This window comes from Pan troglodytes, chromosome 3 (assembly GCF_028858775.2).
Source record: "Pan troglodytes isolate AG18354 chromosome 3, NHGRI_mPanTro3-v2.0_pri, whole genome shotgun sequence".
In the NCBI taxonomy this organism is placed as follows: domain Eukaryota; kingdom Metazoa; phylum Chordata; class Mammalia; order Primates; family Hominidae; genus Pan; species Pan troglodytes.
In genome coordinates, this window is record NC_072401.2 from 189,499,647 (window position 1) to 189,525,063 (window position 25,417).

A 25,417-nucleotide genomic window follows, 5' to 3' on the forward strand; every position below is an offset into this window, starting at 1 on the left:
TAAGACTCTTAATCTAAAGGAGATCTATAGAGAAGCTTCACTTACACTCTAATTTGGAGATTTGTCAACATCAGTGTATTAATCCCTTTCCTCCCTCCCTCTCTCTTCCTTCTATGTGAGTTTATCATTTGAATGTAAACATTTGCCTTTGAACTGACTGGATAATTGGTTCGGAGACTCTTTAAGCGTTTATTTAGAAAGCAAAGTTCAGGTTTAATTTCCCTACAGTTACATAGTATAGTGAGGTGGGAATCTTCACTGCATATTCCAGCTGTTTTGATATAATTAGATGTTTATGCTATGTCCACATTCGCTTTTCCCTTCTCACACTCCTCTAGTTTTCCCTGTACCATTGGTTTATAAATCACTCCCAAACTGCCCCTCCTTAATCAGGCCAGGCAGAAGCCAGCAGCCCCATGCCAGCGGCCAGCAGCTGGAGATGTGGGGTCGCAGCCACGCGGCGTGACCCAGGGTCAGAAAGAGTGGGTCAGAGAGAACCATGGCCCGCACTGCTAACTTCCAGGACATCCACAATTTTCATTCCCAGGAAGAGTCTTTCCTGGGAAAGGTACAGAGATTTCAGTTGCTCTAGCATGTAGTGGGATTTTATAATGAGCCAGGCAGGAAAATAACAGATGGTGCACTGAGTGTAAATATATGAAAATACCCTTGGAACAGAAACAGAAGGCTGGCACTCCCAGGGGACTCGGGCGAAAACAGACAAGACTCCCCGCTGTCTCTCAGCTCTTCTAATGTTTTTCTCACGTCTTAAGGCACAGACAATGTCTATTGCATGTAACATCTTATATTCTCTCACCTTAGTGCACCAAATCATGATCCTCTTGGAGGCCCTCCTCTCTGATCTCTGTGCCCTCTAACCTCCTTGCTTCCTCCTCTCTGCTCAGGTTTGCTTTCTTGGGTCTCTCCTCTTTCATCTTAGCTGTTTCTCCAGGCTCTTTGAAGGTTCCCACCTCCATTCTTTCTTGGTTCTGGATCTGTCTGTTAGAATGACTCCAACTCCAGCGCTGTGGCTTTCACCATGTTTCTTCACTTTCATGTCTTTTTTTATTTATGATTGAGCACACACACACACCACACACACACACACTCTCTCTCTCTCTCTCTCTCTCCTATACTTCCTTCTTTAGAAAGCTTTCTGCTGTTGTTGTTGTTGTTTTAATAATCTTTTAGATCATTTTATTTAGCTTTCGTCCATTTCCCTCATTAAAGTCAGTTGAAAGTTTTGTCAACATGTAATATGCATTTGATATAATGATTTTAGTAAAATAATTACCTGAGGTAACACTGTGTCAGAGGAGAAGTGTGGCCAATTATATCTTAAATTACGTGAACAGCGCTTTCCCTTTCACACAGCTATACATTTCTTTAGGCACTAAAAATCTGTAATCTGTAGCTTCCATTAAATTGGATTTAGTTGTTTTGCAAATAAAATTGTGGAATAAAAGGTTGTATTAGTTACTGTTCTCCAGAGAATGAGAATGAATAGGGTGTATGCATGTGTGTGTGTGTGTGTGTGTGTGTTTACAATCAGTTGACTCTAAAGCAGTGGAGAGCAATGGGTGGGCCTCATTCAATCAGTGGCAGGCCTAAGAGCAAAGAGAGATTTCTCAAAAAAGAAGGAACTTTCCTCAAGACTGCAACATGGCAAAGCTGCTCAGTAGACTCAGTTAGTCTATTGCCCTGCAGAATTTGGACTGAAAGCTGTGACATCAATTCTTTCTTAAAACTCTGAGAGATTGCTTGATTGATTTTAAGGAATTGGCTTACATGATTGTGGGGGCTGACAAGTCCAAAATCTCTAGGGCAGGCCAGCAGGCTGGAGACTCAGGACAGAGTTAATGTTGCAGTCTTGCATATAAATTCTGCAGGGCAGTAGTTTGGAAACTCAACTGGGTTTCTGTGTGGAAGTCTTGAGGAAAATTCTTTCTTCTTTGAGAAACAGGCTTTGTTTGCAATCTTTGCTCTTAAGGCTTTCAACTAATTGAAAGAGGCACACCTATATGGTGGAGGGTAATCTGCTTTACTTAAAGTCTACTGATTATAAGAATTAATCACACCTAAAATATACCTTTACTTCATGGCAACAACACACACTGGGAATGACTAGACAGGAGCAAGGGTTGAAAAACCAACTGTTGGGTACTATGCTCACTCTCCAGGTGACAGGATAATTCACGGCCCAAACCTCAACATCAAGCAATGTACCCACGTAACAAACCTGCTCATGTACCCCTGAATCTAAAATAAAAGTTGAAATTATTAAAAAGAAATACTGAAGGAATGATATAAAGATTTTAAATGAATAAATAATAATACCTTGACTGGTGTTTGGCCAAACAGCTGGGCATTCTAGTCCTCGCCAAGTCAACACACAAAATTAACCATTACAGTGGTGTTTCCCCATTTGCAGGGAGAGGGAAAGGATCACATTTAATGAAAAACATTTTTGTTTCCGAATGTATATTTCTAACTCATTTTTCTTTGAATTTTCTTATATTTTCATGTTTATACAAAAATACGGTATATTGGCATTTAATTTAGCACAAAACTTTAGAGATTCGTTATTCTAAAGTTTTAATATTTTGTGATGCTCTACAAGAAGGACTGTAATTCCCAGACACAAAGCTACCTGCAAGTTCAAGCATTGCTGCTTTTTACATGAAATGTCATGGTAACTGGCAAGGATTCCCCAAGGGCCTAGAAGTAGTGGAAGTCAGATTCCCCTTATATGCAGTGTACTGTATGAACATATTTACATCCTCCAACAATAGGCTGCCTTTAGCAGCCTGTAGGTTTGGAAAACACTATTTTTGTTTGGGCTCCGGGTCCAGCCATTTCAAGCCCGGTAATAACTGCGGTCTCCCTCACCACCTTCCTCACCAACTGGAATGGTGTGTTAGAATATTTTCAGCTGTTAATTACATAATACCTCAAAACAGTGCTTAAATAGATATTTTTGTCCACATAAAAATAATCTGAAGGTAGGTGGTTCCAGGTTAGTAAAGTGGTCAATGATGTCAGGAGCCGAGTCCGCATCTCTCTGGGTCTGTGGCCTCCCTTCACAGTCGCATGAGAGCTGCTGTAGCTCTAGGTGTCTCCCTACAACACCATGGTGCTTGAAAAGCAGGAAACGGGTGGTAGGGAACAAAACCTTCTTCTCATACATTTCCCACATTTCAGGTAGAAAAAGTTTCCCAGAGGCGGAGGTTGCAGTGAGCTGAGATCGTGCCACTGCACTCCAGCCTGGCAACGGAGCGAGACTCTCTTAAAAAAACAAACAAAACAACAACAAAAACAAAAAGTGTTTCCCAGAATCCTCAGCACAGGTTTCTGCTTCCACCTCATAGGCCAAATTGATCACATGTTCTTCCCTAGCCAATGACCGGGCCTTTCTCCCCTGACATAGGGGATCTCTCCTGTCAAATGAATACAATAAGGTTGGGTTAGCAAGCAAGAAAGTGGGTGTGGATGCCGTTGAATAGCTGCAGCAATATCTACCAGATGCCACCCCTTTGGCCGCTTGGCATTCACACTCACCCTCCTTCCACACATAAACAACACATCAGCCCTCACTGCACAAATGAGGCTCACAGCTTCCTTCAGCTCCAATGCCATGATCTCAGGTGACCACCTGGACTCTGTCAAGTCCAAATGTTGCTCCTCACAAATGTCTCCTATAGTAAAGCATAAGCCATCTGTCCACTACATACCTAAGACATAGAAATGGAGAAGGAACAAGTTAACCCTAATAAAGCCTTGTATTTGGCAGAGGGGAGAACAGGAAATAGTAACCACTTGTTTACAGCACATATCAGATACTGCTCAGCAGGAATAGTGAGGACCATATATTCTGGAAATGGAGTAAGCTCCTCTTAGCTGCTCTGAGAGCCCTGATTCGTTCTTTCAGTAGATTTTCTTGTCCATTTTACCGCATGGCAATTTTGGAATGCACATTGGAGAGTAAGGTCTTCCTAGGGGCTGTAGAGATTGCGCAGCCCTCTTCCTATTGGTGGAATTGTGGGGAACTGGGAATTGCTTTGAGGATTGAACTTTCACAGAATTCTGCAGCCAGCCTTGGAAGTTCTGTTAGCACAACTCCGTTATCTTAAATATTTAGTATGCTTGTTGTCACAGAAATTAAAAAAAAAAAAGATAGACACCATAACTTCTGACCACAATAAAATTAAAAGTAAAAATAAGGTTTTTTAAGGCATAAGAAAAGTCTTATGATTAAAAATACACTCATAAGTAATACTAATTCCTGCTCAAGAAAGAAATTATGATATACATTTAAAACAATAGAAAAAAATGGAAAGATACCATATATCAAAACCTGTACACGGCAGATAAGGTGGTATTTAGAGGTTAATTTGTAGCCTTAAATAAATATCTCAAAAACATTATATGTAGCCTTAAATAAATGTATTTAAATAGTTTTTAAAATGAAGAAAACCATTCAGCTAAAGGCACTAGAAAAAGAACAATAGCATAAACTTAAGTTTTGTGGTTTTTTGTTTTTTTTTTTTTGGAGACAGGGTCTCACTCTGATTGCCCAGGTTGGAGTGCAGTGGCGTAAGTTTGGTTCCCTGCAGCCTCAACCTCCCCAGGCTTCTCCCACCTCAACCTCCTGAGTAGCTAGGACTACAAGCGCACACCACCATGCCCAGTTAAGTTTTTTTAGTTTTGTAGAGATGCAGTTTTGCTGTGTTGCCCAGGCTGGTCTTGAGCTCTTGGACTCAAGCAATCCACCCACCTTAGCCTCCCAAAGTGCTGGGATTATTACAAGTGTGAGCCACTATGCCCGGCCAACATAAACTTTAAAAAGTAGAAAATAAACATAATTCTAAAATTTTAAGAGCAGAAATTACTAAAAAGAAAAAATAGAGATTAACAAAATCAAAACTGATTATTGAAGGAAAATTAATAAAATAGGCAACATTCTAAGAAGACTGAGAAAAACAAAATAAGAAAAAATACAACATTAGAAATTTTAAGAGCAGAGATACTTTAAGATTTCAAAACGTATAACGGGATACGTTAAAAACTTTATGACAATATTTTAAAATTAGATTAAATGGATACTTTAATAAAAATAGCAAAAATTTGACAAGAAGAAACAAAGAATCTGGATAACATCATAATAAAGACATTTTATCTCATCAAGAGGTAAATAATTTCTATTTTATATAAACTTTTTCAAAGAAGATGAAAAGAAAAAATTACCTATCTCATTGAGTGAGGATAAATTAATCTTGCTTTGTAAGGATAGAATAACACTGACAAGGACAGTAAACGAAAAGACCATTTGACCTACTAGAATATAAATGAAAAAAATCGGGGGAATAGCATTAGGAGATACACCTAATGTTAAATGACGAGTTAATGGGTGCAGCACACCAACATGGCACATGTATACATATGTAACTAACCTGCACGTTGTGCACATGTACCCTAAAACTTAAAGTATAATAAAAAGAAAAAAATCCTAATGAAAATATTTTCAAATTGAATTCAACAGTGTATTAAAAATGATAATACTCAAGTAGCATTTTATCCCTATAAATGAAAATCTGGTTCAAGAGAAGAATCCTCTAATGTCGTTTACCACATAAGAAATTACACTGGTGGTTGCCGGGTGTAAGGGGAGGGGAAATGGGCAGTTCTTCTTTTAAGGACAGAGAGTTTCAATTTTGGAAGATGAAACAGTTCTGAAGATTGGTTGCACAACAAGGTGAACACACTTAACACTACTGAACTATATATTTAGAAACAGTTAAAATAGTAAGCTTTGTTTTTTCTAATAAAGCTTTTTAAGACATTGCAGAACAAATATATAAATTTTATCTCAGTAGATACAGAAGTGTTCAATAAAATCAATGGTCATTTATAATTTTTTTAAAATTAGCACATCTGAACTATAAAGGAGTTTCCCCACTGTGGTTGGCTCGATAACGATCCTCTTATGTCCACATCCTAATCCCTGGAACCTGTGAATGTCAACTTGTAGGGCAAAAGGGACCTTGCAAATGTGATTAAGTTAAGAATCTCAAGAAAGGAAGAGTATCCTGGATTAGCTACGGGGCCCAGTGTGATCACAAGGATCCTTAGAAGAGGGTGGCAGGAGGAGTCAAAGAGCAGAAAGAGACGTGATGGTGGCAGCGTTTGGAGTGACGTGCTTTGAGGATGGAATTCCTTGGCTGCCAAGGAATTCAGGCAGGCACTAGAAGCTGAGAAAAGGCAACCAAACAGATACTTTCCTCAGAGCTTCCAGAAAAAGCCAGCCCAACGACACCTTGACTTTACCTTCGTAAAGCTGATTTTGCAATCTGGCCTCCATGACTATAAGAAAATAACTGTGTGCTGTTTTTAAGTCACTGTTTTTTGTAAATTGTTACAGCAGCAAAGGGAAACTAATACACTCAATATCATCGATTCATTTACTCAACAAATATTTAGTACAGACCTGTCATGTATTAAGCACTTTTCCAGACTCTGGAGATATCAAAATAAACAACAAAAGAAGCTTTGAACAAAACAGTAACAACAAATTCTACCCTGTTGCACTTGTATTCTAATGAGGAAGTTGAGGGTAAATAATCACAAATTAGTAAATAAAAATAAAGTTAGACAATGATCATCTCTAAGGAGAAAAATAATGTAGGGAGGAGAGGACATACACATCATGGTAGAGGAGGTATTGTTACTGAAACACCAGGTGCTCGGTCTAGGCTCTGCTGCTCACCACACAGAAAGCCAATCACTGAGATGATGAGTGTTGCCAAGGAAGAAGGCTTTAATTGGGTGCTGCAGCTGAGAAGATGGGAGCTCAGTCTCAAAATCCATCTCCCTGACTGACCAAAACTAAGGGTTTCTATATCAGGAAAGAAATGTAACAACGTGTAAGAAGACAGGAACTCCGGAGGAGCAAAAAAACAATCATAATGAATGAGAGGTGGCATCCCATTATCTGGATGTGATGATCTGGTGAGTTCCAGTTCCTTGATCCTTTTCTTGAGAGGCATGAAGGTTGTTTCCTGAGGAAGGAACTCAGATAAAATAAATATAAGTTTCAAGCTTTAAGACCAGAGGGTCAACTTCTATGTTTATCAAAAAATAAAATAAACTATCTGTGGGACTATTGGGTCACTTTCAGTGAGATGCATTTCTGGATTGGGAGGGTAGGATAGGAGTCAATTAAAAAGTGTCATTGGAGTGACATCGGAGGAAGTAAGGAGCAGGGCCTTGTATGTGTCTGGGATAAGAGCACTACAGTCAGAAAAAAGTAGCGAGTGTGAAGTTTAGAGGCAGGGGTGTGCCTGGCCTGTCAGGTGAGAGAAGACCAGTGCTGGAGTCAAGGGAGCCAGGGGAGAGTCCCAGGAGATGAGGTCAGAGAAGCAAGGATGGCTGTAGACCATGTCAGGCCCCACAGATTGCAATGAGGGCTGAGGGCACACTGGGGACCCTTTGTAAGGTCTCTTTTTAAAAAATTATTATTATTATTATACTTTAAGTTTTAGGGTACATGTGCACAATGTGCCGGTTAGATACATATGTATACATGTGCCATGCTGGTGTGCTGCACCCATTAACTCGTCATTTACCATTAGGTATATCTCCTAATGCTATCCCTCACCCCTCCCCCCACCCCACAACAGTCCCCAGAGTGTGATGTTCCCCTTCCTGTGTCCATGTGTTCTCATTGTTCAATTCCCATCTATGAGTGAGAACATGCGGTGTTTGGTTTTTTGTCCTTGCGATAGTTTACTGAGAATGATGATTTCCAATTTCATCCATGTCCCTACAAAGGACATGAACTCATCATTTTTTATGGCTGCATAGTATTCCATGGTGTATATGTGCCACATTTCTTAATCCAGTCTATCATTGTTGGACATTTGGGTTGGTTCCAAGTCTTTGCTATTGTGAATAGTGCTGCAATAAACATACGAGTGCATGTGTCTTTATAGCAGCATGATTTATAGTCCTTTGGGTATATACCCAGTAATGGGATGGCTGGGTCAAATGGTATTTCTAGTTCTAGATCCCTGAGGAATCGCCACACTGACTTCCACAATGGTTGAACTAGTTTACAGTCCCACCAACAGTGTAAAAGTGTTCCTATTTCTCCACATCCTCTCCAGCACCTGTTGTTTCCTGAATTTTTAATGATTGCCATTCTAACTGGTGTGAGATGGCATCTCATTGTGGTTTTGATTTGCATCTCTCTGATGGCCAGTGATGATGAGCATTTTTTCATGTGTCTTTTGGCTGCATAAATGTCTTCTTTTGAGAAGTGTCTGTTCATATCCTTCGCCCACTTTTTGATGGGGTTGTTTGTTTTTTTCTTGTAAATTTGTTTGAGTTCATTGTAGATTCTGGATATTAGCCTTTGTCAGATGAGTAGGTTGTGAAAATTTTCTCCCATTTGGTAGGTTGCCCGTTCACTCTGATGGTAGTTTCTTTTGCTGTGCAGAAGCTCTTTAGTTTAATTAGATCCCATTTGTCAATTTTGGCTTTTGTTGCCATTGCTTTTGGTGTTTTAGACATGAAGTCCTTGCCCATGCCTATGTCCTGAATGGTAATGCCTAGGTTTTCTTCTAGGGTTTTTATAGTTTTAGGTCTAACGTTTAAGTCTTTAATCCATCTTGAATTAATTTTTGTATAAGGTGTAAGGAAGGGATCCAGTTTCAGCTTTCTACATATGGCTAGCCAGTTTTCCCAGCACCATTTATTAAATAGGGAATCCTTTCCCCATTGCTTGTTTTTCTCAGGTTTGTCAAAGATCAGATAGTTGTAGACATATGGCGTTATTTCTGATGGCTCTGTTCTGTTCCATTGATCTATATCTCTGTTTTGGTACCAGTACCAGGCTGTTTTGGTTACTGTAGCCTTGTAGTATAGTTTGAAGTCAGGTAGTGTGATGCCTCCAGCTTTGTTCTTTTGGATTAGGATTGACTTGGTGATGCGGGCTCTTTTTTGGTTCCATATGAACTTTAAAGTAGTTTTTTCCAATTCTGTGAAGAAAGTCATTGGTAGCTTGATGGGGATGGCATTGAATCTATAAATTACCTTGGGCAGTATGGCCATTTTCACGATATTGATTCTTCCTACCCATGAGCATGGAATGTTCTTCCATTTGTTTGTATCCTCTTCTATTTCATTGAGCAGTGGTTTGTAGTTCTCCTTGAAGAGGTCCTTCACGTCCCTTGTAAGTTGGATTCCTAAGTATTTTATTCTCTTTGAAGCAATTGTGAATGGGAGTTCATTCATGATTTGGCTCTCTGTTTGTCTGTTATTGGTGTATAAGAATGCTTGTGATTTTTGTACATTGATTTTGTATCCTGAGACTTTGCTGAAGTTGCTTATCAACTTAAGGAGATTTTGGGCTCAGACAGTGGGGTTTTCTAGATATACAATCATGTTTTCTGCAAACAGGGACAATTCGACTTCCTCTTTTCCTAATTGAATACCCTTTATTTCCTTCTCCTGCCTAATTGCCCTGGCCAGAACTTCCAACACTATGTTGAATAGGAGTGGTGAGAGAGGGCATTCCTGTGTTGTGCCAGTTTTCAAAGGGAATGCTTCCAGTTTTTGCCCATTCAGTATGATATTGGCTGTGGGTTTGTCATAGATAGCTCTTATTATTTTGAAATATGTCCCATCAATACCTAATTTATTGAGAGTTTTTAGCATGAAGGGTTGTTGAATTTTGTCAAAGGTCTTTTCTGCATCTATTGAGATAATCATGTGGTTTTTGTCTTTGGTTCTGTTTATATGCTGAATTACATTTATTGATTTGCGTATATTGAACCAGCCTTGCATCCCAGGGATGAAGCCCACTTGATCATGGTGGATAAGCTTTTTGATGTGCTGCTGGATTTGGTTTGCCAGTATTTTATTGAGGACTGTTGCATCAATGTTCATCAAGGATATTGGTCTAAAATTCTCTTTTTTTGTTGTGTCTCTGCCTGGCTTTGGTATCAGGATGATGCTGGCCTCATAAAATGAGTTAGAGAGGATTCCCTCTTTTTCTATTGATTGGAATAGTTTCAGAAGGAATGGTATCAGTTCCTCCTTGTACCTCTGGTAGAATTCAGCTGTGAATCCATCTGGTCCTGGACTCTTTTTGGTTGGTAAGCTATTGATTATTGCCACAATTTCAGCTCCTGTTATTGGTCTATTCAGAGATTCAACTTCTTCCTGGTTTAGTCTTGGGAGAGTGTATGTGTCGAGGAATTTATCCATTTCTTCTAGATTTTCTAGTTTATTTCCGTAGAGGTGTTTGTAGTAATCTCTGATGGTAGTTTGTATTTCTGTGGGATCGGTGGTGATATCCCCTTTACCATTTTTTATTGCATCTATTTGATTCTTCTCTCTTTTTTCTTTATTAGTCTTGCTAGCGATCTATCAGTTTTGTTGATCCTTTCAAAAAACTAGCTCCTGGATTCATTAATTTTTTGAAGGGTTTTTTGTGTCTCTATTTCCTTCAGTTCTGCTCTGATTTTAGTTATTTCTTGCCTTCTGCTAGCTTTTGAATGTGTTTGCTCTTGCTTTTCTAGTTCTTTTAATTGTGATGTTAGGGTGTCAATTTTGGATCTTTCCTGCTTTCTTTTGTGGGCATTTAGTGCTATAAATTTCCCTCTACACACTGCTTTGAATGTGTCCCAGAGATTCTGGTATGTTGTGTCTTTGTTCTCGTTGGTTTCAAAGAACATCTTTATTTCTGCCTTCATTTCGTAATGTACCCAGTAGTCATTCAGGAGCAGGCTGTTCAGTTTCCATATAGTTGAGCGGTTTTGAGTGAGTTTCTTAATCCCGAGTTCTAGTTCGATTGCACTGTGGTCTGACAGACAGTTTGTTGTAATTTCCATTCTTTTACATTTGCTGAGGAGAGCTTTACTCCCAACTATGTGGTCAATTTTGGAATAGGTGTGGTGTGGTGCTGAAAAAAATGTATATTCTGTTGATTTGGGGTGGAGAGTTCTGTAGATGTTTATTAGGTCCACTTGGTGCAGAGCTGAGTTCAATTCCTGGGTATCTTTCTTAACTTTCTGTCTCGTTGATCTGCCTAATGTTGACAGTGGGGTGTTAAAGTCTCCCATTATTATTGTGTGGGAGTCTAAGTCTCTTTGTAGGTCACTCAGGACTTGCTTTATGAATCTGGGTGCTCCTGTATTGGGTGCATATATATTTAGGAGAGTTAGCTCTTCTTGTTGAATTGATCCCTTTACCATTATGTAATGGCCTTCTTTGTCTCTTTTGATCTTTGTTGGTTTAAAGTCTGTTTTACCAGAGACTAGGATTGCAACCCCTGCCTTTTTTTGTTTTCCATTTGCTTGGTAGATCTTCCTCCATCCTTTTATTTTGAGCCTATGTGTGTCTCTGCACAAGAGATGGGTTTCCTGAATACAGCACATTGATGGGTCTTGACTCCTTATCCAATTCGCCAGTCTGTGTCTTTTAATGGGAGCATTTAGTCCATTTACATTTAAAGTTAATATTGTTATGTGTGAATTTGATCCTGTCATTATGATGTTAGCTGGTTATTTTGCTCGTTAGTTGATGCAGTTTCTTCCTAGTCTCGATGGTCTTTACATTTTGGCATGATTTTGCAGCGGCTGGTACCGGTTGTTCCTTTCCATGTTTAGTGCTTCCTTCAGGAGCTCTTTTAGGGCATGCTCGGTGGTGACAGAATCTCTCAGCATTTGCTTGTCTGTAAAGGATTTTATTTCTCCTTCACTTATGAAGCTTAGTTTGGCTGGATATGAAATTCTGGGTTGAAAATTCTTTTCTTTAAGAATGTTGAATATTGGCCCCCGCTCTCTTTGGGCTTGTAGAGTTTCTGCCGAGAGATCCGCTTTTAGTCTGATGGGCTTCACTTTTTGGGTAACGTGACCTTTCTCTCTGGCTGCCCTTAACATTTTTTCCTTCATTTCAACTTTGGTGAATCTGACAATTACGTGTTTTGGAGTTGCTCTTCTCGAGGAGTATCTTTGTGGCGTTCTCTGTATTTCCTGAATCTGAATGTTGGCCTGCCTTGCTAGATTGGGGAAGTTCTCCTGGATAATATCCTGCAGAGTGTTTTGCAACTTGGTTCCATTTTCCCCGTCACTTTCAGGTACACCAATCAGACGTAGATTTGGTCTTTTCACATAGTCCCATATTTCTTGGAGGCTTTGTTCATTTCTTTTTATTCTTTTTTCTCTAAACTTCCCTTCTCGCTTCATTTCATTCATTTCATCTTCCATCACTGATACCCTTTCTTCCAGTTGATCGCATCGGCTCCTGAGGCTTCTGCATTCTTCACGTAGTTCTCGAGCCTTGGCTTTCAGCTCCATCAGCTCCTTTAAGCACTTCTCTGTATTGGTTATTCTAGTTATACATTCGTCTAAATTTTTTTCAAAGTTTTCAACTTCTTTGCCTTTGGTTTGAATTTCCTCCTGGAGCTCGGAGTAGTTCGATCGTCTGAAGCCTTCTTCTCTCAACTCGTCAAAGTCATTCTCCATCCAGCTTTGTTCCGTTGCTGGTGAGGAACTGCGTTCCTTTGGAGTAGGAGAGGTGTTCTGCTTTTTAGAGTTCCCAGTTTTTCTGCTCTGTTTTTTCCCCATCTTTCTGGTTTTATCTACTTTTGGTTCTTGATGATGGTGATGTACAGGTGGGTTTTTGGTGTGGATGTCCTTTCTGCTTGTTAGTTTTCCTTCTAACAGACAGGACCCTCAGCTGCAGGTCTGTTGGAGTTTGCTAGAGGTTCACTCCAGACCCTGTTTGCCTAGGTATCAGCAGCAGTGTCTGCAGAACAGTGGATTTTCGTGAACCGCAAATGCTGCTGTCTGATCGTTCCTCTGGAAGTTTTGTCTCAGAGGAGTACCCGGCTGTGTGAGGTGTCAGTCTGCCCCTACTGGGGGGTGCCTTCCAGTTAGGCTGCTCGGGGGTCAGGGGTCAGGGACCCACTTTAGGAGGCAGTCTGCCCGTTCTCAGATCTCCAGCTGCATGCTGGGAGAACCACTGCTCTCTTCAAAGCTGTCAGACGGGGACATTTAAGTCTGCAGAGGTTACTGCTGTCTTTTTGTTTGTCTGTGGCCTGCCCGCAGAGGTGGAGCCTACAGAGGCAGGCAGGCCTCCTTGAGCTGTGGTGGGCTCCACCCAGTTCGAGCTTCCTGGCTGCTTTGTTTACCTAAGCAAGCCTGGGCAATGGCGGGCGCCCCTCCCCCAGCCTCACTGCCGCCTTGCAGTTTGATCTCAGACTGCTGTGCCAGCAATCAGCCAGACTCCATGGGCTTAGGACCCTCCGAGCCAGTTGCAGGATGTAATCTCCTGGTGCGCCGTTTCCTAAGCCCGTTGGAAAAGTGCAATATTCGGGTGGGAGTGACCCGATTTTCCAGGTGCCGTCTGTCACCCCTTTCCTTGACCAGGAAAGGGAACTCCCTGATCCCTTGCGCTTCCCGAGTGAGGCAATGCCTCGCCCTGCTTCGGCTGGCGCACGGTGTGCTGCACCCACTGTCCTGCGCCCAGTGTCTGGCACTCCCTAGTGAGATGAACCTGGTACCTCAGATGGAAATGCAGAAATCACCCGTCTTCTGTGTCACTCACGCTGGGAGCTGTAGACCAGAGCTGTTCCTATTCTGCCATCTTGGCTCCTCCCCCCCTTGTAAGGTCTTGAACAGAGGAGGGATAAAAGATAAAATTCAACTCCTGTGTTACAACCATTGTTCTAGTGCTGTTTAGGAAATTGTCTGAAAGAGGAGAAGGGTGATACCAGGAAGGCCAATTAGGAGGTTAATGAAAAAACATTAGCCCAAAATGATGGTGCCTTAGACCAGGGTGGCAGTCGTGAAGACGGCAAAAAGTAATTTTGTAAATATTTATATAAAGTAGAACTGCCATGATTTACTGACAAGCTAATGTGGCGTGTAAAAGGGTTTTGGCCTGGGTAACTGACAGAATGGAGTTGCCTTTAGTCAAGATGAAGTAGAGTGAGTTTGGTTGGGGAAGGATGGAAAATACCAGGCATTCAGTTTGAAATGCACAATTTGTCATTCAAGTAGAAGTGAAAAGTAGGCAGTTGGACATACAAATTTAAACTTCTGAGAAACTGAACAAACTAGAGATATGAATTTAACATAATCAAAAATAGGTAGTATTCAAGGCCAAGAGTGAGCATACATAGAAGAAAGAAACCCGGGAACTCATTCCTGGAACTCCAACACATCAAAGTAAAGGAGATGAGGAAGAACTAGCAAAGAGAGTAAGAACAGCTGGAGACGCAGAAAGAAAAACAAGAGAATACAGTGCTCTAAAGTCCAAGAAAGCTCTTCATGAAGAGTATGTGGGCCCCATATACCTGATTAGCCACGTAAAATTGGGACTCAGCATGACCCAGCGGTTTCAGTCACACGGAGGGCAGAGGCAAAAATGGGCAGCCGGTATAGGCGCACGACGGACAGCACACTTCATGATGACACTTTGGAAGCAGCTTCACTGAATTTTCAGGGAAAGACGAACATGCCCTCTTTCATCTCTTCTAGTCACAAGTGTACCAGAGCTTAACGACAACAACAACAACAAAATAGGAAAAACAAATGAAGTACAAGAAGTGGATGGAAAGAGGTAAAAACTCTTCTCTGCTGTTTATATGATGTCTGTATACAAAATCCAAGATAATCTACAAATAAACACTTAGAAACTGATAAGAGATTTTAAAATGTATTAGATTCAAGATTAGCAGGCTTGAATCAAACTATTCTACCATACTAAATAAAAACATACTTTTTCCATTAACTTCCTATAAGCAGTTTTGTGCTGGTTACTTGAAGACAGGAAAGGAAAGAGAGACACCTGATATGCGGTGATTGCTGATTTCCAAGGTGCAACTTCTCCTCCCACAGCCCATTTGAAGCTACCAGTGTAATGTCACTGAAGCAGAACTGCCAATAGTTGCACGTAACTGGCCCTTGCAAACTGGTGTCAGCGCCAGCACACCACTGCAAATCAATTAAAATGTTGAATAAAGAAAACATCACATTCATAGATGTTATCAAAACTACAAGATCTGTTTTAAAAAACTAACCAAATGGCAATAACATGCAGAGATCTTTTTTAAAAAATGTTTTAAAGAAAGAACTGAATACTTCAGAAAAAGTAATACTAATGGCAGGGAAGAATTGATATTGTTGATGCCAATTCACCCCAAATAATTATAATTTCAGCACAGTTATAATCAAATCTCAACAGAGAATCTTCAAATTCATTTGAAAGAGGAAGTGGTCAAAAATAATTGAGACAGTTTTTAAGAACAACAAGGTAGGGTGACTTGCACTACTAAAAAAAATAAATCCCTAAATACTTGATATTGATGTTAGGATGAACAAATAAAACAATGTAACCGAATAGAGAGCCCATAAACAGTTATTTTTAGAAACCTGATATATACCAGATGTGGTATTACTAATTAGTGTGGAAAGAGTGGCCTCTCAATAGATGGTTCTGAGGCTATTGAATTTCCATATGGGAAAATAAACAAAATTCAAATTTCTCTAAGACAAGAAAAAAAAAATCCACCAAGAACAAACTGAACAAATTGCAAAATATAACAAAGGGTAATTATCTCAAGTTTATAGGGAGCTCTTAAAATTAATAAATATATTAAACCGAATAGAGGGGATAAATCCACGAAAAACAATTGTTAAAGTTAGAAAAATAAAGAGCCTATTTTCTTTTTTTTTTTTAATTTCTTCTTAAAAACAAAAACGGGATACATGTGTAGAACGTGCAGGTTTGTTACATAGGTTGCGTGTGCCATGGTGGTTTGCTGCACCTGCTGACCCATCCTCTAAGCTCTGTCCCCTCACCTCCACCCTCCAACAGGCCCTGGTGTGTGTGGTTCCCCTCTCTGTGTCCATGGGTTCTTGTTGTTCAACTCCCACTTAGGAGTGAGAACATGCGGTGTTCGGTTTTCTGTTCCTGTGTTATTTTGCTGAGGATGATGAAGAGCCTATTTTCATTTAAAAAATCAAAATGTATTTTAAAGTACTCAAATCCATTAAGAATGTTTAAAACTAATTTTAAATTAACAAAATACTTTATTTCCCTATCAAAATGAAAAAAAAGTAAAAGACTGATTTTTTAAAAATCCATAATCTGTGTTCAAGAACTTATTTCTCCATACAGTAAGGGCAACTTTACAGCCAAACATATTTTCCAAACTTGGCAGAAGTATAAATTGGCAAAACCTTTTTGGATTGAGATATACTTACGGAAATTTAAGTATACCTTCTTTGACCAAAAAATTCAAAAAGTTATCCTAAAGAAAGCAGAAAAAGTATAAAGGGTCATATGTAGCCCATTTAAGTGAAGAAATGGAAAATTCTTTGATAACCAAAAAAACTAGTTCATAGAAGTTCCATATAGTATGATGTATTTTTCATAAAACAAAAAAAAAAAGTATGTATTTGAATGACTTAAAATTTTCTGGAAGTAACATGCAGAAGTGAGTATTTCTCCATGCTGAAGTTATGGAGTTCTGTTTTCTTGTTTATATTTTGCTGTGCTTTCTTAATTTTGCAGTATTACTCATATATTAGAATAAATCATTTTCAAAAAAATAAGCAAAGCAGACATGCACTTGGGGTTTTTACAAAATATTTTATTGACAAGTATTATTTTTAATGTATTATCTCCCATCCTAGGAGAAAATTTTGTGCCCTCTCCTAGGATGGGCTTAACTATAAGAATGTTGCAAATAAGGAAAAAGTGAGTAGTATGTACCACCACTCTATTTTGCTAACTAGCTCAGCTCCCCCTGGAGTCCTTCATGCGCATGTTCCCATTGGATGAACCTCCCACGTGATGTTTCTTGGTCTCTAAACCAATGAGTCTCCGTGAGTCAGTATCCCTACATCACAGACACACACACACACACACACACACACACACACACACACACTCTTGTATGATGACTCCTGAATCATACTGTGTATTAAAGTTGCTTATTCACATGTCATCTTCCTGGTAGACTATAAAGCCCCAGAGAATAAGACAAATGCAGTATTCTTTTTATATCTCCCAGAAACAATTAACAAAATACCCTGCATATACTGATGTAAATTACTTATTTGTTGACTAAATATTGCAAGGACTTCATAGGTTTAACTTGGACTAATTCATGGTTATGGTTTTTTGTTTTGTTTTGTTTTTGTTTTTGAGATGGAGTTTTGCCGTGTCGCCCAGGCTGGAGTGCAATGGTGCCATCATGGCTCACTGCAACCTCTGCCTCCCGGGTTCGAGCAATTCTCCTGCCTCAGCCTCCCGAGTAGCTGGGATTAAAGTCATGCGCCACCACGCTCAGCTAACGTTGTATTTTTAGTAGAGACAGGGTTTCTCCATGTTAGTCAGGCTGGTCTCGAACTCCCAGCCTCAGGTGATCCACCCACCTCGGCCCCCCCAAAGTGCTGGGATTACAGGCGTGAGCCACCACACCCGGCCATTTACTTTTTATAAATTGAAAATAAGTAATTTTTAAAGAAATAAAAGTCCTTTTTATTTAAAAAATAAATAATTACACAAATAATGAATGACATTGGGTTCAACTACAATTATATTTGAGAAGATTACATTTAATTGATGGATAAATGATCTATAGTGATTTATGATTGGAAACATAAGGGACACCTTTTTTCCTATTTTTATCTGTGCCATAGAAGCCAAAAATGTTCTTTCATAAAACATACTTTGAGGCCTCTGTTAGAGACAGACAGTAAGAATGCATGAAACAGGGTCTACTCCAATACATCAATTTCTTAGTTATCATGAAATATTTTATTTGCTGGATACAAAGAGATTGATGTATAAACTAAATTGATAATAACAGCTACCATTTACTAAAAACCTGCCACGCTGAGTGTCTTGTGTTCATTCTCTCCAACCCCATGAAAAACCTTGTTATATAGTGAGGGAAGGAGCAGATATTCTAACTAAGCTCTATTAACTGCAAAACCAAAACTCTCAACCAATAGATCCACTTGTTTACAGATACACTAAAAGCAGTTTAGTAGCAATTTCAGCAATGTAGTCAAAGTTTCTGGTGCTATGTCTTCAAATTTTCATGGATCATAACACATCTGCAGTACAGTTGTGATCAAATTATTATATCCACTGCATTTACCAAAAATAAAATGATACATAAGAAGTCCTCAGGAAAACTATTCTCTTGAAATATCTTTATAGTGATGCCTGGGGGGAAAATCGCGTTTAGCTAAAGTGCTGTTTGTAATTAGCATGGCATTCTCTTTTACGTCTAAAAATAGAATTACAATCATCATTTTAACACTATATATACATTGATCTAGCTTTTATATTTTATTTGGATGAAAATAGAATAGCAAAAAAGTCCATGTTTTCTCAAAAATACTTATGATGAAAGCTGGATGTATTATCACATATCTAGCTTATAAAACTAGCTACCCAATAGAGTATAATGAAATATTGTTCCTTTATTTAGCAATTGCTTTTTATCTAGGGGCACAGATCACTGACGAAACTATAAGAAAACAATGCAATGCAACTGCTATTTCAGTCTTGCATGTGCCCAGGTGTAATTAACGAATGTATCATATGTAAACAATTACATACTTCATAGTACAATTCCAAACTCAAATCTCACATTTTAGAGACCTACCTTTAGAAAAGCTCTTTCTTTTCTTTAGATTTGATCATACTGCTTCAGAAACACTGTAAGTTTCACAGGGAAAGGATTATTTTGCAAAGTTGCAGATCCAATACATTGCTTTGGTTTTACATACAAAGTAAGTATGGGAAAATTTCTCATGCAAATAAAGAGGTTCAACAAAATATCATACAGGTATCTTCTATTCATTTTTGTCCAGTACTTTGTAATTTGAGTGACGCGTCCTGGCCAGGCAATGCACTATGTGGCAAGAGTGTAGATTCAGGAACTAGATCATCTGGATATCATGCAGTTTCATGACAGGCACATTGGTCTCCAGGACTGCATTGTGGGTGACCCTAATAAACTTACTCAGATATTTGAATAGCTTCTCTATTGTTTGATAGAGGAAAAAGAATGGCTGGGCATAACACCAATTTTTGATTACCAAAGCTACAATTCTTTGTTTTGGGTTTTCTTGAGACAGGGTCTCACTCTGTCGCCAGCTGGAATGCAGTGGCACAATCCCAGCTCAGTGCAGCCTCAACCTCCAGGGCTCAAGTGATCCTCCCACCTCAGCCTCCTGAGTAACTGGAACTACAGATGTACACCACCACGCCCAGGTAATTAAAAAAATTTTTTTTTGCAGAGATAGAGTCTCACTATGTTGCTCAGGCTGGTCTCACACCCCTGGGTTCAAGCAATCTCCCTCCTTGGCCCCTCAAAGTGCTGGGACTACAGATGTGAGCCATCGTGTCTGGCCCAAAGCATTACAAATCTTAACCTTTATCCGAAGTCTAATGAATTTGATATAATGCTTTATTGAGGATAAAAGAATTAATTTCAGCTAATTATCTTCAAAAAGGATTTTTATTTAAAAATTCTGTCCTTGCATACATTTTCTGGACATAAGCTAGGACATCATTTCGGTCTGATTTTGGTTACAAAGTGCACAGGCGCCGCTTCAATCTGCTAATCAAGCTTTAATGTGTCGTGTTATGTTGCTCTCAAATTGTGAACATACGGTAGTTTATAAATAAATGTCTCAAGGACTTAGATAGTTTCTGAAGATTACAGAGCTGGAAGAGCTACTCAGAGAAACTGAAATACCTTCTAAAATGTATTTTCAAGTTTCTTCTTAAATCTTCAAATTGGATTATTAGAGAGAAGGCATGAATAGATCTGCTTCTTCCCTTTGGGGATTGAGAGAGGTTTCGTGTCTTTAAGAAGCCTCTTGAAATATACAGATTTATTTAATATATGTCAGAATCTAGAGAGAATTATGATATCAAATGCTTTTTTGGAAATGCAGTGTATATAATAGAGAATATGATATTGTTTTCTGAACTTCTTTCCTACATCCTACGATATTCAAAGAGTAATTCAGCATGGCCTCCAGCCCTGCAGCTCATCCCTGTGCGTTTTGGATTCAAGGACTCCAGCCTGCAGTGGCCAACAGGAAATACAGTAATTGTGATCTTGCTCTTTGAAGATGGGATGATAATTATCACAGAAGTCATAGGAAATGTCTTTTTTGCTCTATAGACTGTGAGATTATGCGTATCTTTTAGTAGTTTATTCCCTGAATCCTTAAAAATTAATTTAAGTTTACCATCAGATTTTAGATTTTCCTCTATTCCTACCTTTGGTTATGACATCAGTTTTGTGAACAAAGTAAACTCAATACATTATAAAATGCTGAAGTAACATATCATTTTCCCTAAGGCTTACCTCTTTTATTTGATTTAAGGAAAATTTTTTATTTTCTGTGGGGGCTTAGTGCATTGATGTGGAGAAATTCAACCTTCTTGGTTTTTGTATTCTTTCTTTTTTTTTTTTTTTTGAGACGGAGTTTCACTCTTGTTGCCCAAGCTGGAGTGCAATGGCGTGCACTCCATTCACTCAGCTCACTGCAACCTGCGCCTCCTGGATTCAAGCGATTCTCTTGCCCCAGGTTTTTGTATTCTTAAAGGCCAAAACATATGTCTGGATGGCCTCATGCTCATCTGTGCACACCATGGCAGAACCCAGTACATTGTTTTGTTTACATCCCCCCAAAATAGTGAAAAAAATGAAGCACCACCATTTTTATCTTGAGCACCTCTTCACTGTTCTTAACGCATTTGGGCGGTAGCAGAAAAGATCATTCACCACAACCTTGCTAAGCACATTTTCCAGGTAGGGAGAGTATTACTGCTCAGTTTTCCAGTTACAGGTGCTCTGGTATCTTTCTTCTAATTTAGGCATCACTGGCAACAATCAACTTGTCAGATTTATATAGTAGATGAAAATGGAAAAGATAAAAATCGAGTCCAAGGCTGCTTTTATTCTGAAGTTTAAATGGCAGCTATTATCATTTCATGTAGCCCATTATGTAGGAATGATGTCTAGGACTGTACAGTTTCATCATGAGTTTCCATGAGCTTCTTTTCATTTTTACATCTTTTATTTTAATCAGTGGGAAATCACGATATTAGAGATTCCACTGGTGCCCTGAAAGACATGCTTTGTGAAATTTTTGTTTCAAAACATTATTTCAAAATAAATAATATATACTTAATTCAGCACCAGGACCCATGATTAGATGCAAATGAGATGACATGAAATATCTTTACTGTGCTATTTACATTCATATATGTTTACTTGTACTTTAAATCCTATAACAAAATTACGTAAGTAAACCCAAAGTATAAAGTAATGTTTAGAGAAAATTAGTTCTTCACACTTCAATATTTATGAAGTACAACTTTTTGTAAACATGGAAAATTGAAAAATGTCATTGAAATTAACCTGTAGAATAATATGAATTAAATAAATGCTATTGCTGTTCCTCTGACTTTAAAAAATCAAAAGCACTTTCTAGATTAATCTGAGTAATCACAGGCCACTTAAAGTAGCCAGGAATATAAAGTGGAACAACCAACCTCAGTTCCCTGCATCCGAAGGTTTAGACCTATTTTAGTTCATCTCACGCTGCTACAACGAAATTCCACAGACTAGGTAATTTATAATCAGCAGAAATTTATTTGGTTCAAAGTTCTGGAGTCTGGGAAGTCCACAATTGAGAAAATGCATCTGCATCTGGTGAGGGACTTCTGTTGTGTCATAACATGGCAGAAAGCATCATGTGGGGAGAGAGAGGAGGAGGCCAAACTCATCCTTTTACAAAGAACTAACTCCTGAAACAGTGGCATCAATCCATTCATGAGAGGGAAGCCCTCATAAGCTAACCATCTGTGATGGTCCCACTTTTCCACACTGCTAGATTGAGGATTATGTTTCTAACCCGTGAACCTTGGGTGACGCATTTAAACCCTAGCAACACCCTAGCTGATTCACAGATATTTATGCTAAAGCCTAGTTGATACAGTTTGATATTTGTTCCCTCAAAATCCCACGTTGAAATGTGATCCCCAATGTTGGAAGTGCGGTCTAGTGGGAGGTATTTGGTTCATGGGAGTGGATTCCTCAGAATGGCTTGATGCCCTCCCTGTAGTAATGAGTTTACACAAGAGCTGGTTGCTCAAAACATCCTGACATCTCTCTTGCTTCCTCCCTCACCGTGTGACACATCTGCTCCTCCTTCGCCTTCCACCATAAGCGGAAGCTTCCGGAAGCCTCACCAGAAGCTGAGCAGATGCTGGAGCCGTGCTTGTACAGTCTGCAGAACTGTGAGCCAAATAAACTTCTTTTCTTTAAAAATTACCCAGCCTCAGGTATTACTGTGTAGGAATGCAAATGGACTAACACACTAGTTATTTTCAGATATTTGTAAGTATTATCATCCTTCATCCAAATACGATTTTTAACATTTTAAATGAAAATAATTTAAGAAATATGGAGCTGGATAGTAAAAGAGAAAAAAATGTTATCTTAATATAATTTTAGTGGGTTTATACATCAAACATTAAGTGGGAGAGGTCTTTAAGCACTTGCACAAGGCTGAAAAACAAGGAAAAGGAAGTTACCTAGTAGATGTCCAACAGAGATGCAGAACTGATCTGCAGCAGCAGTTAGGACAAAGGCAATCATATATGGAAAAGCAGATAATATGATTTTTAAAGCTTTGAGACATTTCCAGTTTGGAGTAACAGAATGTTAGCCAGCACGTGCCAATACAGCCTTGCCAGTTACTTATTGCTGACATTCATTCTGATTAGCCCATTATTAGCCTGAGCTGAGCTGATTAGTATAGTTTACATCTCCCTGGGTTAACTACAGCCCGTCCTCATTATTTGCAGATTCCAGATTTATGAATTTGCCTGCTCACTAAAATGGATTTGTAACCCTCAAATCAATACTCCCAAGTGCTTTCCTGGTCATTTATGGACATGCACAGAGAGGGGAAATTATTTGTTTATTTATTTCAATAGGTTTTGGGGGAACAGGTGGTGTTTGGTTACGCGCATAAGTTCTTCAGTGATGATTTCTGAGATTTTGGTGTACCCATCACGCGAGCAGTGCACACTGTACCCAACGTGTAATATTTTATCCCTCACCCCTCTCCCACCCTTTCCCCAAGTCCCCAAAGTCCATTGTATCATTCTTATGTTTTTGCATCCTCATAGTTTAGCTGCCACTTATGAATGAGAACATACAACGTTTGGTTTTCCATTCCTGAGTTATTCACTTAGAATAATGGTCTCCAATTCCATCCAGGTTTATTTTGTTCCTTTTTATGGCTGAATAGTATTCCATGGTATATATTTATACCACAATTTCTTTATCCACTTGTTAATTGATGGGCATTTGGGCTGGTTCCATATTTTTGCGATTGCGAATTGTGCTCCTATAAACATGCGTGTGCAAGTATCTTTTTTCCTATAATGACTTACTTTCCTCTAGGTAGATACCCAGTAGTGGGATTGCTGGATCAAATGGTATTTCTACTTTTAGAACTCAGTTCTTTAAGGAATCTCCACACTGTTTTCCATGGTGGTTGTACTAGTTTACATTCCCACCAGCAGTGTAGAAGTGGTCCATTTTCACCACATCCATACCAATATCTATGTTTTTTTAAATTTTTTGATTGTGGCCATTCTTGCAGGAGTGATTTTGATTTGTATTGTGATTTTGATTTGTATTGTGGTTTTGATGTGTATTTCCCTAATAATTAGTGATATTGAACATTTTTTCATATGTTTGTTGGCCATTTGTGTATCTTCTTTTGAAAATTGTCTATTCATGTCCTTAGCCCACTTTTTGATGGGATTATTGCATTGTTAGGCAACTTCATTATTGTGCAAACATCATAGAGCATACTACGCAAACCTAGATGGTATAGCATAATACACACCTGGGCTATCTAGTAAAATCTATTGCTTCTAGGCTACAAACCTGTACAGCATGTGACTGTACTGAACACTATAGGCAATTGTAACATAGTGGTATTTGTGTATCTAAGCATATGTAAACATAGAAAAGGTGCAGTAAAAATATGGTATAAAAGATAAAAAATGGTACACCTGCATGGGGCACTTACCGTGATTGAAGCTTGCAAGACTGAAAGTTGCTCTTGGTGAGTTGATGACCAGTGAATGAATGTGAAGGCGTAAGATGTTACTGTGCACTACTGTAGACTTTATAAGCACTGTACACTTAGACTATACTAAATTTATTTTTTAAATTTCTTACTTCAAAAATAGATTAATCTTAGTTTACTGTATCTTTTTTACTTACAAACTTCTTAATTGTTTTAAGCTTTGACTCTTCTGTAAAAACACTTAGCTTAAAACAGAAACATATTGTTCGGCTGTACAAAAATATTTTCTATCTTTGTATCCTTATTCTATAGGCTTTTGTCTATGTTCAACCTTTTTTTCTACTTTTAAAATTAAAAAAAAAAGCTAAGACATATGCACACACATTAGCCTAGGCCTACAGGAGGTCAGGATCATCAACATCACTGTCTTCCACCTCCACATCATGTCTCACTGGAAGGTCTTCAGGGGAAGTAACATGCATGAAGCTGTCATCTCCTATGGTAACAATGCCTTCTGCTGCATACCTCCTGAAGGACCTGCCTGAGGCTGTTTTACAGTTCACTCTTTTTAACATAAGTAGAAAGAGTACATTCTGAAATGACAATAAAAATTTAGCATAGTAAAATACATAAACCAGTAGTTTAGTCGTTTGTACATGTTTGTACGTGCTAGTCTTTATATGACTGGGAGCACAGTAGGTTTGTTTACACCCCATCACCACAAACACAGGACTAATGCATTGTGCTAAGACACTATGATGCCTACGATGTCACTAGGCAACAGAAATTTTTCTGCACCATTATAATATTACGGAAACACCATCATATATGTGGTCCGTTGATGATCAAAACATGTTACTGGCACATGACTGTATGTATAAGTACAAACTGGATAAAATATATGTAACTTTATTCTATCTAAAATTATTTCCCAGAGTAATGCTAAGTATTTTTAAAATAATGTTCTTTCACATTAAAAGTCAATGAAATTTTTTGGTTTTTGTTTTTTGCTAATAATAATTTTTTTTAATTTCTAACTTTCAAGTTCAGAGGTACATGTGCAGGATGGGCAGGTTTGTTACATAGGTAAACATGTGTCATGGTGGTTTGTTGTACAGATTATTTCCTCACCCAGGTATTAAGCCTAGTACCCATTAGTTATTTTCCCTGATCATCTCCCCCCTCCCACCATCCGCCCTCCCATAGGCCCCAGTGTGTGTTGGTTCCTCCTATGTATCCATGTATTCTAATCA

General features: G+C 38.8%; 1 long non-coding RNA gene across 2 annotated transcripts in view; it reads left to right on the plus strand.

Annotated features, from left to right (window-relative positions):
- The window catches only part of LOC107974514 (uncharacterized), a 133,407-nt gene that overhangs the window by 34,509 nt on the left and 73,481 nt on the right, over positions 1-25,417 (plus strand). For both annotated transcript variants that reach the window (XR_010156786.1, XR_010156785.1), the window contains exons 2-3: positions 19,170-19,305; positions 22,284-22,353. This is a non-coding gene — a long non-coding RNA (uncharacterized LOC107974514). The remainder of the gene's footprint in view (positions 1-19,169; positions 19,306-22,283; positions 22,354-25,417) is intronic.